The following is an 18661-nucleotide window of genomic DNA, read 5'->3' as shown; positions in this document are numbered from 1 at the left end:
AAGGGCATTCTTGAGAAACTCATGACAGGCATACATGCCACTAAAAAATTCTTAATTTTATATTATAGTTGAACATGTAAAGTTAAATTTTAAAAATAAGGAATGATTCAAAGTGCATTTGACAGACAATTCTAATCAATAGAAAAGAAAAATTACCAAGACTCAAATAGCAAACTTAACAACTCCCTCCAAGAAAAGGTAATGCAAATAGCAAATATCATTTCAAAAGTCTTTCGGCTTCACTGATCTCCCACATCTGAGATGTTTATCAATAAGATAAAATGCACTGCACTAGAAGTATGCTCAGATTATAGACAAAAGAACACCAAGTGCCAGAAAGAATATAGAAGCCACACTCCTCTTGTAAGCTGCTGGCAGGACTTGATACTGAAAAGGAATTAGAAATATGTGTATTGGTCTTTTGAAAGGTTCACGTTGTTTACCAAGAGTACTTCTCTTCTACAAACCTGCTTTAGAGTTACATTTTACAAGGCAAGCAGTAGATGCACTAAAATAAATAGGAATGTTATTCACTGTTGGAAAAAAACAGAGACTCAAAAGTACTAAATCACCAGCTAGTCAAACCATGTAGTGAATACACATTTAATGAAATGTCTTCAACTAGGGTCTGGAGAGACACTCGGTTGTTAAAGAATGTGTACTGTTCTTGCAGAGGACCCAGGTTAAATTCTGAGCACCCAGATCTGATGGTTCATAACTGCCAGTCCTCAAGAGAACGGATGCTCTTTGACAAAGGCACCTGTATGTGTGTGCGTATACCTGAAGACACATGCCCATGCAAGCAGTTAAACATAAATAAATATTGGAAAAATACCTTCAGATATTAAAATAATGTAGTATATATTTACTGTCACTGGAAAACAGCTCTACCATGTTAAATTGTAATTGTGGATCAAATTTTAAACACATCAATGACAACAGAAAACCCCATGTTAAGAAGGCTGTACCTGTGGTTGAATAAGGGAAAAGCTAGGAGAAACTGAGGAGGAGGGTGACCCCATAGGAAAACCATCAGTCTGGACCCCTGGGATCTCTCAGACACTGAGCCACCAACCAGGCAGCATACACCAGTTGCTATGAGGTCGCCAATGCATATACAGCAGAGGATTGCCAGGTCTTAACTCAGTCGAAGAAGATGCACCTAACTCTGGAGAGATTGGAGGCCCAGAGAGTGGGGAGGTCTGGTGAGGTGGGGGCTGGGGACATCCTCTTGGAGATGGGGAAGAGGGGATATGGGAGGTGAAACAGTCGGAGGGTGAACCAGGAGAGGGATAAAGTCTGGATTATAAAAAATGATTAAAGAATAAATTTTTTAAAAGAAGGTTGAAACTACATTAATAATTAAAAATGATAACTCATCTGTGGGTAGTAAGTGATATTGGTTTTCATATTTAAATATTATAATAAGAATACAATAAATTTCAGTGAAAACAAACACTGTTTAGCCCACCAAAGTCTGCTCGTTAAACGAAACTCTCATCTTTGCTTCATATTTAGTAGCAAGCTTGGGTTGAGATGAGATTTTGACTTGTTTTTCATGATATTAAAAGCTACAAACCAGACAAATCCATCACAATTGTACAACCTTTCCAACAAAACAGAGTGATGCAGCAAAAGATGAGAAAAGGAGAAACAGCTCGCTTAAAAGGAAAGCCCATCAGAATTACAGCTGGCTATCCTACCGAAACATATAACACATTAAGGAAAGCATAACACATTAACAAAAAATTAGAAATGACTGAATGATATTTACCAAACTATGAAATACCATAACTGTCTATCCACACTATGATACTCAGCAAAACTATCTATTAAAATTGAAGTAGAAATAATTTTTTCCAAGTTATCAACAGCAATGGAAACCACAGAGAGTGCAAAAACTCATGGAGGCTAAACAACACCCCACCGAGTGGACAAAAGAAGCAATCAAGGAGGAGATTAAACACTCCTAGAATTGAGTAAAAATAGAAACTCAGCATACGCAAGTCAATGTGGCACAACGAAGGCATTCTGAACAAGAACGCTTACAGCCATAAGTGCCTACACTGGAAATTAGGAGAGACTGAAAGGCATAATCAGAATCAGTGCTGGAACCAATGGATCAGAAATAAAAAAATTTCAAGAATTTATGAACTAAATACTAGGTTCTTTGAAAAGATGATTGACAAACTTTTACCCAAATTAGTCAAAAGAAAGAAAGAACACTCTAATAAAATTAGAATTGAAAAAGTAGAGATGACCACAGATAACAATGAAATTCGGAACATTTTAAGAATACATTTTTAAAACTTCTATTTGGCTAACCTGGGAAATCTTACAGAAACTAATTTCTAAATGCCTAAATTACACAGAAGGTACTCCTAGATAAATTAATATTTTAAACAGATCAAAAACCAGCAATATGATTGAAGTTGTACTAAATGTTACTCAGCCTGAAAAAGCCCAGGACCAGATGTATTCACTGCAGAATTATACCAAAGCGTCAAAGAATTCGCACTATTTAAGTTATTCTAAAAAATTAAAAAGGCTTTCAGTTATTTTTATGAAGCCAACATTACTCTGACTCTCGATCCAGAGAAAGACTCAACAGAAAAAAAGAAATTACATATTACATTACACATTACATTCATCATGGCCAAATTGTCTTCATTCTAGAGATCTGGGGTAGTTCAGCATAAATAAATCAGTAAATGTTATCCACCTCATAAACTGGCTCGATGACACAAATTACATGATGATATCATTACATGTAAAAAGGAAAATAATCCTTGGACAAAAAACCCTGGAGAGGCAAAGGATGAGGAATGTAATCCAACGTAGTAAAGCTGTAGCTACATTGCCACATGTGACAAGCCTACAGCCAACAAAGGGCCAGAGGAAGAAAATTTCAAAGGCTTCCTACTAAGACTGGGAAGAAGTCAAGGGTGTCCAGTCCTACTCAACGTAACCTCTTAAAGTCTTAGCCAAGTCAAAAACAGGAAATGGAAATCGGAAAAGAAGTCAAAGTATTTATAGATGATGTCATTCTACATGTAAGAGACACTAAAGACTCCACCAAAAAAACAAAAACAAAAACAAACAAAAAAAACCCCACTTCTCTTAAAGCCAAAAAATAATTTCAGCAAAGTCTCCATACAAAATAATATATCCAAAGAATAATTGTCTTATGTGTCAACAATAAACAGACTGAAAAAGAAACCAGAGGAAACAATTCCATTTACCATAGCCCCTTCCAATGTGGAAGAATGAAACTGAGGAAGACCACAGATAGCACTTCCATGTTTGTGGATCAGCGGAATCAATAACGTGAAACAGTAAAAAAGAGTCAATACAATCCCAATCAAGATACCAGAACCTTTCTTCATAGGCATAGAAAAAAAATCCAAAAATAAAGATGAAACACAGAAGTCCAAAGCAGTAAACTTAATTTGAAAAAAAGGAACACCGTAAACACTATCACTATACTTAAATTACTATTCTACCACAGAGCAACAGTAATTAACACAGCATGTAGATTAAATGGAGCATACAGAACCCAGATATATTTCATTCAATCGCATCTCTCTGATCTTTGACCGAGGTACCCAAAAGACACGTTGGATAAAAGGTAGTATCTTCCACAAATGGTGCAGGGAAACCTGGATTTCAACATGCAGAAAATTAAAGCAGAGTTTTATCTCCCACCATACAACAAACTTGACTCCAGGTGGATTTAGGACACCAGCATAAGGCCTGAAACACTGAAACTTCTAGAGAGAAAATTAGGGAGAAAATTTCAATCTGTAAGCACGGGTGAGTGCTCGATGAATGAGACTTTGGTGCTCACGAAAGAAGATCAACAATTCACAAACAAGAACTCGGGAAATAAAACAACTTCTGTACAGTGAAGGACACCATCAATGGAATGAAATGCAGGCTGTGGAAGGCAGCCATACATCTGACAAAGGATGTACGTCGAGAAGCATACAGGGGCGCGCGCACACACACACACACACACACACACACACACACACACACACACACACACAGAGAGAGAGAGAGAGAGAGAGAGAGAGAGATCAAAAACGCATACAAATGCCCACACCCGCGGATCCCGGCCCGCAGCAGCTCTCTGCTCCCAGACCCGGTGAGAGAGAGACCCAACCGCCTGGTCAGGTGGGCACTCCTGAGGCTGCAGAGCGGAAGAGACCACCAACACTGCTCACCCCTGCCCACATCCCTGGCCCAAGAGGAAACTGTATAAGGCCTCTGGGCTCCCGTGGGGGAGGGCCCAGGAGCGGCAGGACTTCTGCGCCTGAGACACCGCCGGAACCTGAAAGAAACAGACCGGATAAACAGTTCTCTGCACCCAAATCACGTGGGAGGGAGAGCTAAACCTTCAGAGAGGCAGACAAGCCTGGGAAACCAGAAGAGACTGCTCCCTGCACACACATCTCGGACGCCAGAGGAAAAAGCCAAAGACCATCTGGAACCCTGGTGCACTGAAGCTCCCGGAAGGGGCGGCACAGGTCTTCCTGGTTGCTGCCGCTGCAGAGAGCCCCTGGGCAGCACCCCACGAGCGAACCTGAGCCTCGGGACCACAGGTAAGACCAAATTTTCTGCTGCAAGAAAGCTGCCTGGTGAACTCAAGACACAGGCCCACAGGAACAGCTGAAGACCTGTAGAGAGGAAAAACTACACGCCCGAAAGCAGAACACTCTGTCCCCATAACTGACTGAAAGAGAGGAAAACAGGTCTACAGCACTCCTGACACACAGGCTTATAGGTCAGTCTAGCCACTGTCAGAAATAGCAGAACAAAGTAACACTAGAGATAATCTGATGGCGAGAGGCAAGCGCAGGAACCCAAGCAACAGAAACCAAGACTGCATGCCATCATCGGAGCCCAATTCTCCCACCAAAACAAACATGGAATATCCAAACACACCAGAAAAGCAAGATCTAGTTTCAAAATCATATTTGATCATGATGCTGGAGGACTTCAAGAAAGACATGAACACACTTAGGGAAACACAGGAAATCATTAATAAACAAGTAGAAGCCTACAGAGAGGAATGGCAAAAATCCCTGAAAGAATTCCAGGAAAACACAATCAAACAGATGAAGGAATTAAAAATGGAAATAGAAGCAATCAAGAAAGAACACATGGAAACAACCCTGGATATAGAAAACCAAAAGAAGAGACAAGGAGCTGTAGATACAAGCTTCACCAACAGAATACAAGAGATGGAAGAGAGAATCTCAGGAGCAGAAGATTCCATAGAAATCATTGACTCAACTGTCAAAGATAATGTAAAGCGGAAAAAGCTACTGGTCCAAAACATACAGGAAATCCAGGACTCAATGAGAAGATCAAACCTAAGGATAATAGGTATAGAAGAGAGTGAAGACTCCCAGCTCAAAGGACCAGTAAATATCTTCAACAAAATCATAGAAGAAAACTTCCCTAACCTAAAAAAAGAGATACCCATAGGCATACAAGAAGCCTACAGAACTCCAAATAGATTGGACCAGAAAAGAAACACCTCCCGTCACATAATTGTCAAAACACCAAACGCACAAAATAAAGAAAGAATATTAAAAGCAGTAAGGGAAAAAGGTCAAGTAACATATAAAGGGAGACCTATCAGAATCACACCAGACTTCTCGCCAGAAACTATGAAGGCCAGAAGATCCTGGACTGATGTCATACAGACCCTAAGAGAACACAAATGCCAGCCCAGGTTACTGTATCCAGCAAAACTCTCAATTAACATTGATGGAGAAACCAAGATATTCCATGACAAAACCAAATTTACACAATATCTTTCTACAAATCCAGCACTACAAAGGATAATAAATGGTAAAGCCCAACATAAGGAGGCAAGCTATACCCTAGAAGAAGCAAGAAACTAATCGTCTTGGCAACAAAACAAAGAGAATGAAAGCACACAAACATAACCTCACATCCAAATATGAATATAAAGGGAAACAATAATCACTATTCCTTAATATCTCTCAATATCAATGGCCTCAACTCCCCAATAAAAAGACATAGATTAACAAACTGGATACGCAACGAGGACCCTGCATTCTGCTGCCTACAGGAAACACACCTCAGAGACAAAGACAGACACTACCTCAGAGTGAAAGGCTGGAAAACAACTTTCCAAGCAAATGGTCAGAAGAAGCAAGCTGGAGTAGCCATTCTAATATCAAATAAAATCAATTTCCAACTAAAAGTCATCAAAAAAGATAAGGAAGGACACTTCATATTCATCAAAGGAAAAATCCACCAAGATGAACTCTCAATCCTAAATATCTATGCCCCAAATACAAGGGCACCTACATACGTAAAAGAAACCTTACTAAAGCTCAAAACACACATTGCACCTCACACAATAATAGTGGGAGATTTCAACACCCCACTCTCATCAATGGACAGATCATGGAAACAGAAATTAAACAGTGATGTCGACAGACTAAGAGAAGTCATGAGCCAAATGGACTTAACGGATATTTATAGAACATTCTATCCTAAAGCAAAAGGATATACCTTCTTCTCAGCTCCTCATGGTACTTTCTCCAAAATTGACCATATAATTGGTCAAAAAACGGGCCTCAACAGGTACAGAAAGATAGAAATAATCCCATGCGTGCTATCGGACCACCACGGCCTAAAACTGGTCTTCAATAACAATAAGGGAAGAATGCCCACATATACGTGGAAATTGAACAATGCTCTACTCAATGATAACCTGGTCAAGGAAGAAATAAAGAAAGAAATTAAAAACTTTTTAGAATTTAATGAAAATGAAGATACAACATACTCAAACTTATGGGACACAATGAAAGCTGTGCTAAGAGGAAAACTCATAGCACTGAGTGCCTGCAGAAAGAAACAGGAAAGAGCATATGTCAGCAGCTTGACAGCACACCTAAAAGCTCTAGAACAAAAAGAAGCAAATACACCCAGGAGGAGTAGAAGGCAGGAAATAATCAAACTCAGAGCTGAAATCAACCAAGTAGAAACAAAAAGGACCATAGAAAGAATCAACAGGACCAAAAGTTGGTTCTTTGAGAAAATCAACAAGATAGATAAACCCTTAGCCAGACTAACGAGAGGACACAGAGAGTGTGTCCAAATTAACAAAATCAGAAATGAAAAGGGAGACATAACTACAGATTCAGAGGAAATTCAAAAAATCATCAGATCTTACTATAAAAACCTATATTCAACAAAATTTGAAAATCTTCAGGAAATGGACAATTTCCTAGACAGATACCAGGTATCAAAGTTAAATCAGGAACAGATAAACCAGTTAAACAACCCCATAACTCCTAAGGAAATAGAAGCAGTCATTAAAGGTCTCCCAATCAAAAAGAGCCCAGGTCCAGATGGGTTTAGTGCAGAATTCTATCAAACCTTCATAGAAGACCTCATACCAATATTATCCAAACTATTCCACAAAATTGAAACAGATGGAGCCCTACCGAATTCCTTCTAAGAATCTACAATTACTCTTATACCTAAACCACACAAAGACACAACAAAGAAAGAGAACTTCAGACCAATTTCCCTTATGAATATCGATGCAAAAATACTCAATAAAATTCTGGCAAACCGAATTCAAGAGCACATCAAAACAATCATCCACCATGATCAAGTAGGCTTCATCCCAGGCATGCAGGGATGGTTTAATATACGGAAAACCATCAACGTGATCCATTATATAAACAAACTGAAAGAACAGAACCACATGATCATTTCATTAGATGCTGAGAAAGCATTTGACAAAATTCAACACCCCTTCATGATAAAAGTCCTGGAAAGAATAGGAATTCAAGGCCCATACCTAAACATAGTAAAAGCCATATACAGCAAACCAGTTGCTAACATTAAACTAAATGGAGAGAAACTTGAAGCAATCCCACTAAAATCAGGGACTAGACAAGGCTGCCCACTCTCTCCCTACTTATTCAATATAGTTCTTGAAGTTCTAGCCAGAGCAATCAGACAACAAAAGGAGATCAAAGGGATACAGATCGGAAAAGAAGAGGTCAAAATATCACTATTTGCAGATGATATGATAGTATATTTAAGTGATCCCAAAAGTTCCACCAGAGAACTACTAAAGCTGATAAACAACTTCAGCAAAGTGGCTGGGTATAAAATTAACTCAAATAAATCAGTTGCCTTCCTCTATACAAAAGAGAAACAAGCCGAGAAAGAAATTAGGGAAACGACACCCTTCATAATAGACCCAAATAATATAAAGTACCTCGGTGTGACTTTAACCAAGCAAGTAAAAGATCTGTACAATAAGAACTTCAAGACACTGAAGAAAGAAATTGAAGAAGACCTCAGAAGATGGAAAGATCTCCCATGCTCATGGATTGGCAGGATTAATATAGTAAAAATGGCCATTTTACCAAAAGCAATCTACAGATTCAATGCAATCCCCATCAAAATACCAATCCAATTCTTCAAAGAGTTAGACAGAACAATTTGCAAATTCATCTGGAATAACAAAAAACCCAGGATAGCTAAAGCTATCCTCAACAATAAAAGGACTTCAGGGGGAATCACTATCCCTGAACTCAAGCAGTATTACAGAGCAATAGTGATAAAAACTGCATGGTATTGGTACAGAGACAGACAGATAGACCAATGGAATAGAATTGAAGACCCAGAAATGAACCCACACACCTATGGTCACTTGATTTTTGACAAAGGAGCCAAAACCATCCAATGGAAAAAAGATAGCATTTTCAGCAAATGGTGCTGGTTCAACTGGAGGGCAACATGTAGAAGAATGCAGATCGATCCATGCTTATCACCCTGTACAAAGCTTAAGTCCAAGTGGATCAAGGACCTCCACATCAAACCAGACACACTCAAACTAATAGAAGAAAAACTAGGGAAGCATCTGGAACACATGGGCACTGGAAAAAATTTCCTGAACAAAACACCAATGGCTTATGCTCTAAGATCAAGAATCGACAAATGGGATCTCATAAAACTGCAAAGCTTCTGTAAGGCAAAGGACACTGTGGTTAGGACAAAACGGCAACCAACAGATTGGGAAAAGATCTTTACCAACCCTACAACAGATAGAGGCCTTATTTCCAAAATATACAAAGAACTCAAGAAGTTAGACCGCAGGGAAACAAATAACCCTATTAAAAAATGGGGTTCAGAGCTAAACAAAGAATTCACAGCTGAGGAATACCGAATGGCTGAGAAACACCTAAAGAAATGTTCAACATCTTTAGTCATAAGGGAAATGCAAATCAAAACAACCCTGAGATTTCACCTCACACCAGTGAGAATGGCTAAGATCAAAAACTCAGGTGACAGCAGATGCTGGCGAGGATGTGGAGAAAGAGGAACACTCCTCCATTGTTGGTGGGATTGCAGACTGGTAAAACCATTCTGGAAATCAGTCTGGAGGTTCCTCAGAAAATTGGACATTGAACTGCCTGAGGATCCAGCTATACCTCTCTTGGGCATATACCCAAAAGATGCCTCAACATATAAAAGAGACACGTGCTCCACTATGTTCATCGCAGCCTTATTTATAATAGCCAGAAAATGGAAAGAACCCAGATGCCCTTCAACAGAGGAATGGATACAGAAAATGTGGTACATCTACACAATGGAATACTACTCAGCTATCAAAAACAACGAGTTTATGAAATTCGTAGGCAAATGGTTGGAACTGGAAAATATCATCCTGAGTGAGCTAACCCAATCACAGAAAGACATACATGGTATGCACTCATTGATAAGTGGCTATTAGCCCAAATGCTTGAATTACCCTAGATCCCTAGAACAAACGAAACTCAAGACGGATGATCAAAATGTGAATGCTTCACTCCTTCTTTAAATGAGGAAAAAGAATACCCTTGGCAGGGAAGGGAGAGGCAAAGATTAAAACAGAGACTGAAGGAACACCCATTCAGAGCCTGCCCCACATGTGGCCCATACATATACAGCCACCCAATTAGACAAGATGGATGAAGCAAAGAAGTGCAGACCGACAGGAGCCGGATGTAGATCGCTCCTGAGAGACACAGCCAGAATACAGCAAATACAGAGGCGAATGCCAGCAGCAAACCACTGAACTGAGAATAGGTCCCCTGTTGAAGGAATCAGAGAAAGAACTGGAAGAGCTTGAAGGGGCTCGAGACCCCAAAAGTACAACAATGCCAAGCAACCAGAGCTTCCAGGGACTAAGCCACTACCTAAAGACTATACATGGACTGACCCTGGACTCTGACCCCATAGGTAGCAATGAATATCCTAGTAAGAGCACCAGTGGAAGGGGAAGCCCTGGGTCCTGCTAAGACTGAACCCCCAGTGAACTAGTCTATGGGGGGAGGGCGGCAATGGGGGGAGGGTTGGGAGGGGAACACCCATAAGGAAGGGGAGGGGGGAGGGGTATGTTTGCCCGGAAACCGGGAAAGGGAATAACACTCGAAATGTATATAAGAAATACTCAAGTTAATAAAAAATAAATAAATAAATAAAAAAAACGCATACAAATAAAAAAATGAAATGAATAAATTCCTCTTTAAGGAATGAGTCTTCTAAAAATATTTCACTTATCAATCAATAAGCATTAATTGATAATGTTATTTTTAAAGTTAAGTTAGAGTTATGATGTGCATTTTTGAAACGTCACATCAAAAGCATTCTAGTAAGAAAGACTGCCATAGTGAATTTAAATGACAACAAATGCTGTCATGGATGTGGAGAAAAAGGAACACTTACGCACTGTTGTTGGATATCATTCTGGACTTTTCATTAAAAACCAGAAGTGTACTATGTAACCCAGCTAACCACTCCTGTGGAGTAACACACACTCTCCACCCTGACTAGCTTTCCTAGTGTTGACAAATGCTATCTAGATTGTCAAAAGGCATAGTCTTCTCTAGCCCTGGGCCCCTTCATGCTACAATACCAACCTGCCAAGGCAAGACGTGTCACATAATAGAATGTTATCATCACTAATAATAGGAAGATCGCTTAAGGTAGTAATCAATTAATCCTTTGGTTGGATTCGAGAGCTGCTCCACAAGAGAGAATCCCTGCTTGGTACTTTAAACATGGTCAAAAACTATGACCAATAGTCCTAAACATTGACACCAGACCCCCAGTGTGCAGGCAGCACCGATAGGACACAGCTGGTTGAAGATAAATACATTAAAATCGAGGACATGAAGTTTGGAGGAGGAGGAGGAGATGGGGGCATCCTGAGGGAAGTTGAAGGAAGAGAATGAGAGGTAGGTATGATCAAGATACATTGTATACACTATTGATATTCAAGTGATAAACAAAAATAAAATATTAAAGGTATAAAATGACTTAATAAAATAAAGCATTTTTCCTTTTTTTCTTGATCTTTCAATCTAGTAGTCATTTTTATGCCATAAGAATTACTGAACTTACATTTCAAAGGTTAATAATCTTTGAAATGTAAGTAAAGAAATATATAATAAAAATTTTAAAAAGAAATATATACTACAAAAAAGAATTACTGAACTTAAAGAACAATTATGAAATCAAATGTAATTTTTAAACCAGAATGTTCTAAAAATATACATATTTTAGATAGTGTGTCACATATCCCAGGCTGGACTCAAAGTCACTATGTAGGCCAGGTTGTCCTTGAATTTCTAACCCTCCATCTTCTCCTCAAAGTGCTAGGATTACAGGTATATGCCACCATACCTCGTCTCTGCCATGCTGGAACCCAGGGCTTCATGTACTTTATCAACCAAATTCCATTCCCAGCAGGAGAAATTCTCTTATAATGTTTTATTGTGCACAAGGAATATACTATTTCCTAAAACTGCAAAAGCTTACATTCCCTTAGCTAAGTGGATTTCACATGCTACTGTGAAGTTTAGAAGCAGATGCTGGGTTTGATGTTCAATGGGTGTGTTGTGCTATAGTCATTGACCCTGCGTGATCACTTTACATGACAAGAAGTTGTCAAATGATTCTCGGATACAAGCTCCTAGTTTATTTCTTTAGTCGGTTAAGCTAATCAAGACTGAAAGGAAAACATTTCTTATCAGTCTGTGTGATGTCGTTCACGTTTAAATATAAGAGCTCTGATGCCCTGGGTCTTAAAGATAGGATTGTCCACTCAAGTACATGTTTTATTTTCTGTCAAATCCTCATTTACATTTTAACCAAATCAAAGGAATTGCCAAAAATCCAAGGTCCCCTACATTTCTATAAGTAGACACATTGTTCAGGTGTTAAATCACGGTGTAAGGAAGTTCCAAGTCCTACGTTATGATCAGGCCCCCCAACGTCAGCTGTCCAGGAGTGTCTAACTTAAACTATTTCATGATCCTTCTTGAGGACTAAGTAGGAAAAACTGAAGCATTAAACCACCAAAATCTACTAAAATAAATAAATAAGGTACCACACCATTCACCACAGCTGGTGGAGACTGGTTTGTGCCGCTTGCATTAAAGACGTCCAAACAAGGAGGTGACCATTCCAAGCAGACTGCACGAGATAATATAATGAATGAAAAATCTTTGATAAATAGATTCTCAAAAAGAGAACCCAGAATTTCTCAGAAGTTCTGCCTTGCCATCCTTACTTGATAAAGACCTTTGTGAGAAAACCACACCTTGCAGGAGTGTGGAAGAGAAACCACTTTTTCCCATAAGGTTGAGTAACTGCCAAGTAGGAAAAGGTGAAAGCTATAAATACATAGATGGCATTCAACCTTTTATTAGAAGTTATTCAGTCAGCGAATGCACGCCTGAGTAGTCAGCAGGTGTCTGGCCTTATAAAATTCTGACACACCACATTAAGAGATTAAACAGACATGTCAACTGCTTTGAGGAAACCTGTGCCTAAGGGGGGGTCAGTAACAAGAAGCCTAACACGGGACCCCAGTGAATCCCACTGCTATGTAGCAGTGGGGAAGAACTAACGGGACTGTCATATAGAAATATAAGTTGAGCCTTCAAAGGATCACAGCTCATGCATGGCAGCAAGTGAAACTAAAGCTCCAGGGCCAACAGGTGGCAGAAGCACCTTGAAATGTGAGCAAAGGATTCCAACATCCTCTGGCCTAGTGTCCCTCCCAAGGATGAAAGCTAAAACCCAAAACTGTCACAACTATGTGGAAAGGTAAATCCAGACAGAGACATTGTGATGGTTCTGGTGTTTTAGATATGCTTGACACATTTTGGTATACGACAGTCTTTTATTTTTTTCTTTTACGTGTGTGAGTTTTTTGCCTGCAAAAAACATATGTTCATCCCACATATGTGGTACCATCAGATTCTCTTGGAGTTACAGATGGTTGTGAGCCACCAGGTGGGTTCTGGGCAATGAACCCAGGACCTATGGAAGAGCAACCAGTGCTCTGAACCATTGAGCTATCTTTCTAGTGTCTAACAGGATTAGTTCTTGGTGGAGTGTATGAGAAACGCAGTGGTGAGTGTGAATACTCTGAGCATGTGCTGGGCACACTGACAGGTGCTTCACATAGATCATGTCCTGGAACTCACGCCACACATGGCAGAAGTGTTTAAGTACCATGCAGATGTAGATGCACACACTGTTAAATCCAAGTGTTTCCATGAAGCCATGCAAATGGTAAGACAGAACTGGCTTGGAACCAAGGTAGTGAGGCTCCATCCAGACCCTGTGTGCTCCATTCCTGCTCTCTCTGCAGTGTTTGAGAGAGCTTGCGGCTGCCATAGGGAATATACTTCATACAGTGTGATTCTCAACTGGTCACTTCAAGGTCAGTAATAAACCACAAAATAGCTTCTGACATTAAACAAGGTAGCCGCTGCATCGCAGATAAAGGAAAAGATGTATGTTTTGTTGTTTGTTACTGTTTCCCAGAGGTCCTTCCAGGCTTCAAGTCATCATCATCAATAAGTCAAATAAGCTGGATGAGGCAGCTCAGGGCTTTAACCCAAGTGGTCAGGAGGAACAAGAAGGTGGGTCTCTGTAAGTTCAAGGCCAGTCTGATCTACACAGCAAGTTCTAACCTAGTCACGGATTCTCAGTGAGAGCCCACCTGAAAAGTAACAGAAAGGGTAAAGAGAAAAACTCAAATATATACAACGGCAAACAAACAGTAATTATTAACTCCCTGGATAACTGTATGACACTGAATTATCTGTGCGAGGTTTCAGCACTGTTGAAAAATACACAGGGGTGGGGGAAGACTGAGGAATGAAATGTTTATCTAACTCTTGATTTCATAGCTTTTGGACCACAGTAGATGGGCTCAGCTGCTCTGGGCTGTCTAGAGAGATACAGGGCCATGAAGGCAGAGGGCAGAGAAACCATATCACCTAGGGCAGCCAGGGAAAGAGCCAGAGATGGAAAGTGAGACTGAAGGTCCACATATACATCCCAAAGGCACACTTCAAGTCACCTCAAATTGCCACCCATGGCCAAACCTCCTAAAAGTTCTGTTTCATTAACAATTCTGTGTGTGGATGTGCAAAGCAGTCAGTTTTGGATAGCTGTCTTCAAATCGGTGGTGAAAGGAGACTTGTAATCACTGTTTTCCTCAACACAACCTGAAGAATGAAGAGAGAGAACTCTTCCTGAGTACCAAGTATAAGAGGGTCCTGCCTCTCTTCTCCACACACTGCTCTAGGGGTTCTGCCCCTTCTCTGTTACCTTCTTGGGCTCTGAGGCACTGGGTGTGACAAATTAACACCCCATTCTTTAAAAGGGGCTGAGATTTAAAGCTCTAGTCTTAGAGAATCATCCAAGAAATACTTAAAATAATATCCATTAAAACTACAGCAGACTGCTTCAAGAACAGCACAGAAAATGACTTCCGGGGCACTGACCTACTTTGCTTCTCTGTTGCTGTGATAAGACACTGAGCAAACATGACTTTTCGAGGGAAGGGTTTCCTTGGCTTACAAGACACATCCATCACCAAATTAGCAAAGCTGAGGCAGGAGCTGAAGACAGGAAGCTGGAGGCAGGAATTGAAGCTGAGACCCTGGCGAAATGCTGCTTATTGACTTGTTCACCAGGACTTTCACAGAGTGCTTTCTTATAGCACCCACAGCCACCTGTCTGCCATTTACTGCCGCATCTCCACAGCTGATGAAAACTTCGTAATCTAAACCCCCATCTTGCCCTTCCCCTCAGCCAAGCTAATAGGATACGTAATTCTGCTTGGGCTTCAAGATCCTTTCAGAGCGCCGACGACACTCAGAACTAAAGATATATCTATAGAGGAATTACTGACTACTACTCAAACTTCCCAGATTTCTTTCAAATAAAAATTTTTGGAACACTAAAGTACAGAAGTTTAAAAGTATCACATCTGGGACAACAGAGACGGCTCCATGGTTAAGAGCACTTCTTTCACAGATATGAGGATCTGAGGTTGGATGCCAACACCCACCTGGTCCCCTATGCCTATTCCTTAGCATTATGGAGAGTATGGTGGAGGCAGGAGGATTGCTGGGTTTGATGGCTAGCAATCTAGCTATACACATCAAACTCCAAGTTCAGGGACTGAACTTGCCTCAAAGAAATAAGGTAGAGAGAATAGTAGTTAGGATACACAATGCCCTTATCTGGTTTACACACACATGCAGATGTTCACATACTCAAATACATACATACATACACACATGCAGATGTATACACACATGTGGATGTACATTCACATATACACACTCAAATATACAATACATACACACATACATACACACACACAAACACACACACACATACTCCAACACACTGTCACACTCATTTTTCAGCATCAATAAAATAATAACAATGAGCCAGATTAGGTCATTGAGAACTCAGATTGCTATCATACCCAAATCATAATCATAAACTTTAATACCCTGTTTAGCAAAAATATCAGCACTATGAACCCTAACAAACCACCTTGTTCTCCCTCTGCCACCAACATTTCACTATGGCAAGGGCTCTGGTTCTAATGCACAAAGGGAGTTGGTTCCCTTGAGCATGCTCGGTGCACTGCCGTGTCAAGAGGGAAATGAGTGGATGTCAGCCTTTTTCTTCCATCCTGGAGAGACCACAAGTCCCCATCACTTTTGTTTGTGTAAACTATGTCTCTGAAATAAATGGGAGATTGTTTTACAGGAGAAAAAGTGCCCAGCCCAAGGTGGTTAATGAAAAGTTTTCAAAGCTCAAACATTATAGAAGAGAGGCAAGCATTAACAGATGTGTCTCAGAAACACACAGGTAGATGCTGTGTGAATGGTTAGGAATGGGAAGTATGGGTCTATTGCAGTCGTCAATGCCCAAAGGTGTTCAGTGTGTTAACAAAGCGATATGTATGCTGAGCTCAGGATAACATTAGTTGAGGGTTTGGGGAAGACATCTTGGTGGGCCTCTGATGCACATAGATCTTGTTCAACGAGAGCTTTGCTGCTTTATTTTTAGGAGTGTGGCTAGAGACGGCCATTAGCTGTCAGCTCCTTCAGCTGATGCCTCTGCTACATGGAACCATATAAAACAGTGACCCCATAGCATGGAGGCCAGTTATCATGTTCTGAGTCAAGAGAACTTGATGGCTTACACTGAAATCAGTTCCAAGGCTCATCTATTTCTTTCTGCCAATCTGCTTCCAGACTTCCTTCTCTTCACAGGTAGACATCAGAGGCACCCCCCTAAACAATACCTCCCTCTAGCCACCTTCTCCGTCCCTCACAGAGAACTCTGCCTTCAAGCACCATCCTGGTGATGTAAGACTCAGAGTTCCACGTGGACATTTTTAACCAGTTGACTTACATTTTGCAATTTATATAATTTCCTGTTACCACAAAATAGGTTTGGGGAAAACCTAAGCATCTGTACTCTTGCCAGAATGAAAAGCCATAATAATCCATTGGGTTGGAAGATCCTGGTGTGGGAGTAGCATGTAGTTGGCCGGCTCCTAAGTGATATGTCAGTTTCATCAAATCAATCAAGATGCACTGAGAGCTAGTTTGTTCCTTATAATTTAACTCTGTTGAAGAACAAAATTCGAAATCAATTGCAAGGGCATAAGGACATAAGGACGTGGAGCATCTGACAAAATAAAATTTACAATGATTATCATCTAATCAAATTACAATAACAAAGAGATATCAAAATTGTTCCAGCTCTATCCCAGACAATGCGAATGAATGGGCAGGTGAGGAGAATCCTAGAAGAACTCAGAAAGGACTAGGCTGAAATCCTGGGAATAGAAACTACATATGTGAGAAGCAACACACATGTATGATGTCCCATCCCCAGATGGGATTTCTAGCACATGGATGATGAATTTATGCCAATCAAGGAGTGGGAGAGATCACTCTGCATTTAGAGCACACACTGACTTAACAGAAGACTCAAGTTCATCACCCACATCAGGCCCATAAACGTCTGCAACTCCAGTTTCAGGAGGTCCAATGCCTCTGGCCTCTAGGGCCTGACTCCCCCTTACCCCCACCACACACAATTACACAAGTGTACTTAAAAGAAATTACATAAATTGGCAGAGAGAAACATAATTTTAAAATAAAGAAAAACAGTAATGAATAAGGGGACACATCCAATTATCCAGAATATTCAGAGGCTTAAGGGAAGCCTCTGAAAAGGGAAGATGGACGGAAACATTTTTTAAAAAGAAATGTTGTCTTATTTGATGGGATATTTTCTGAGGGAGTGGGGTTCAGCTACACCACGACAATTTCATAGGTGTGTATAATGCACTCTGAATACTTTCCCTATACTCTTCTGTCCCTCCCTAAATTTTTAGACTCAATATTTAATTGTAGTGTATGTATGTGTAGGAGTGTTTTGTCTGCATGTATATCTGTATGCCACATACCTGGGGTGCTTCCAGGGCCCAGCTGAGGACATTGGACTGGAGCTATGGTCCATCATGAGGGGAGGCACGGCAGAGATCAAAGTGAAGGCGCATACAGCTGCATCTTCTCACATCTCAAAGAGCCAGTAGACAGAGAGCTAGCATTCCCCGGCTCTCTCCTTTAAATGTAATCTGGAATCCCAGCCCATGGACCAATACCAACTACACTCAAAATGGATCTTACTTCCTCAGGTAACCCTGATGGAATCTTTCTCACAGTCATACCTAGAAGTGTGTTAACCAGGTAGTTCTAAGTTCAGTCAAGTTAACCGTGAAGAGCAACCCCCAAGATATATGGTGTCACTACCACATCTCTCAGACGTTTTTAACCATCAAATTCTGCCAATCAGGCTCAAATTCTTTCGTGAAATTTTACTACAAACCAGTCATATTTGAGCCTGGAAAATGGCGATCTTATTTGTTAGGTCTAAAGGATGACTTTTTAGACAGACATTTTACCTGACACAGAATTTCTGCAACCAGAAAATGAAATTCACCTTCCTGTGTTTTGATGTTTGTGTTTTCTTTTGCAACTCTGCTGATGGGGTATGTCAGTAGAAACACCGGAATGATAAAAAATTGAATAAAATGCAGGCTGTTTCTAGAAGAAATCCATCAATTATTAAATCCTGCTTCTTCATCATTACCGTCAGGTACCTGGTGTGTGTGTGCGTGCTTGTATGTGTATGTAAATTGTATGTATATATAGTAAATATATATAATACTTAACACTAGAAGAATATAGGTATACATATATATTAG

At 40.2% G+C, this 18661-nt stretch overlaps 1 protein-coding gene across 3 annotated transcripts in view; it reads right to left on the bottom strand.

Annotated features, from left to right (window-relative positions):
- Trpc4 (transient receptor potential cation channel, subfamily C, member 4) overlaps positions 1-18661 on the bottom strand; it is a 168827-nt gene that overhangs the window by 135427 nt on the left and 14739 nt on the right.

The sequence above is a fragment of the Rattus norvegicus genome, chromosome 2 (assembly GCF_021556685.1).
Source record: "Rattus norvegicus strain SHRSP/BbbUtx chromosome 2, alternate assembly SHRSP_T2T, whole genome shotgun sequence".
Taxonomy (NCBI): Eukaryota; Metazoa; Chordata; class Mammalia; order Rodentia; family Muridae; genus Rattus; species Rattus norvegicus.
Note: the sequence above shows the minus strand (reverse complement) of the source record. Positions and strands in the feature narration are given on the sequence as shown.